Below are 1,898 nucleotides of genomic sequence, written 5' to 3' on the forward strand. Positions count from 1 at the left end.
TTGCTCTATAGGGGCGGCAGGCAGCCTGGTGGTTCAAACCAAACGTTATTTTTCACAAATGCCGAATACAACCTTACCGTGAAATGCTTACTTACAAGCCATTAACCAACAATGCAGCTCAAAAAATTGAATTAATAAAATATTTACTAAATCAACTAAAGTGAGAACAAAAATGTATCAATCAAAAAGTAAATGTACAGTACATAACAATAACGAGGCTATATACAGGGGGTACCGGTATCGGGTCAATGTGAGGGGGTACAGGTTGGTCCTGTGTGGCTCAGTCGGTAGAGCATGGCGCTTGGAACGCCAAGCGTCGTGGGTTCGATTCCCGCTGGGACCACCCATATGTAAAAGTAGTGGCCCCAGCCGACTTGTAAGTCGCTTTGGACAAAAGCGTCTGCTAAATGGGATATATTTAATCAAGGTAATTTGTAAAGTGACAATGTATAGATAATATACAATGTTAAGAGCATTGGACCAGTAACTAAAAGTTTGTTGGTTTGAATAGGTGACAAGTCTATTGTTGTGCCCTTGAGCAAGGCACTAAACACTAATTGCTCCTGTAAGTTGCTCTGGATGTGATATACGTTAGATGATCAAGATGGCGCCGACAGAAATGGTCGCCTCGCTTCGGTTTCTTAGGAAACTATGCAGTATTTTTTATTGTTTTTATTATTTCTTACATTGTTACCCCAGGAGATCTGAAGTCTTATTACACACAGCCGGGAGGAACTATTGGATTAAAGAGCAACTTACCAACATTACAACCAGGAATACGACTTTACCGAAGCAGATCATCTCTTCGGACCACCACCCAGGACAATGGAACTAATCCCAGCAACAGCGACGCAGAATGGGCAGACTGAGCGGTCTTCTGGTCAGGATTTGTAAATGGGCACATCGCTCACCACTCCCAAGTATACTACTCGCCAATGTCCAGTCTCTTGACAACAAGGTAGACAAAATTCAAGCAATGGTTGTCTTCCAGAGAGGCTGTACCATTCTCTTTTTCACAGAAACATGTCTCTCTCAGGATATGTTGTCCATGCATCATTCCGACAGAGATAAACACCTCTCTGGGAAGAGTAAGGGCGGGGGTGTATGCTTTATGATTAACAACTAATGGTGCAATCATTACAACACACAGGAACTCAAGTCCTTCTGCTCACCCAACCTACAATTCCTTACAATCAAATGCTGATCATTCCACCTACGAAGAGAATTCTTGTCAGTTATAGTCACAGCTGTGTACATCCCCCCTCAAGCGAACACCAAGACGGCCCTCAAGGAACTTGTAAACTGGAAACTATATAACCGGAGGCTGCATTTATCGTTGCTAGGGATTTAAACAAAGCAAATTTGAGATCAATGTGACCTACATTTTATCAGCATATTGATTGCATGACAAGTAGGGCTAATACTCTCGCCCACTGCTACTTAAACTTCTGCGATGCATACAAAGTCCTCCCCCCGCCCTCCCTTCGTCAAATCCAACCACGACGCCATCTTGCTCGTCACAGCTTATAGGCAGAAACTCAAACAGGATGTACCAGTGACGAGAACCATTCAACGCTGGTCTGACCAATCGGAAGCAACGCTCCAAGATTATTTTGATCAGGCGGACTGGAATATGCCTCACAGAATGACATTGATCTGTACGCTGACTCGGTGATTGCGTTTTATTCTTAAGTGCATTGGAGATTTCATAACCACTCTGACTATTACAACCTACCCTAACCAGAAACCGTGGATGGATGGCGGAATTCGCTAGAAACTGAAAGCTCCATCCACCGCATTTAACAATGGAAAGAGGTCTGCAGATATGGCTGAATATTAACAAGGTGGAGTCGCAATTCAATGGCTCAGACACGGCACATACAGTGCCTTGCGAAAGT

General features: G+C 43.6%; 1 non-coding gene across 1 annotated transcript; it reads left to right on the forward strand.

Annotated features, from left to right (window-relative positions):
• Positions 1-267: 267 nt before the first annotated feature.
• Positions 268-343, forward strand: trnap-ugg (transfer RNA proline (anticodon UGG)). The gene has a single exon. It is a non-coding gene; the product is annotated as a tRNA-Pro (tRNA).
• The last annotated feature ends 1,555 nt before the right edge of the window (positions 344-1,898 follow it).

The sequence above is a fragment of the Oncorhynchus masou genome, chromosome 32 (genome assembly GCF_036934945.1).
Source record: "Oncorhynchus masou masou isolate Uvic2021 chromosome 32, UVic_Omas_1.1, whole genome shotgun sequence".
Lineage (NCBI taxonomy): Eukaryota > Metazoa > Chordata > Actinopteri > Salmoniformes > Salmonidae > Oncorhynchus > Oncorhynchus masou.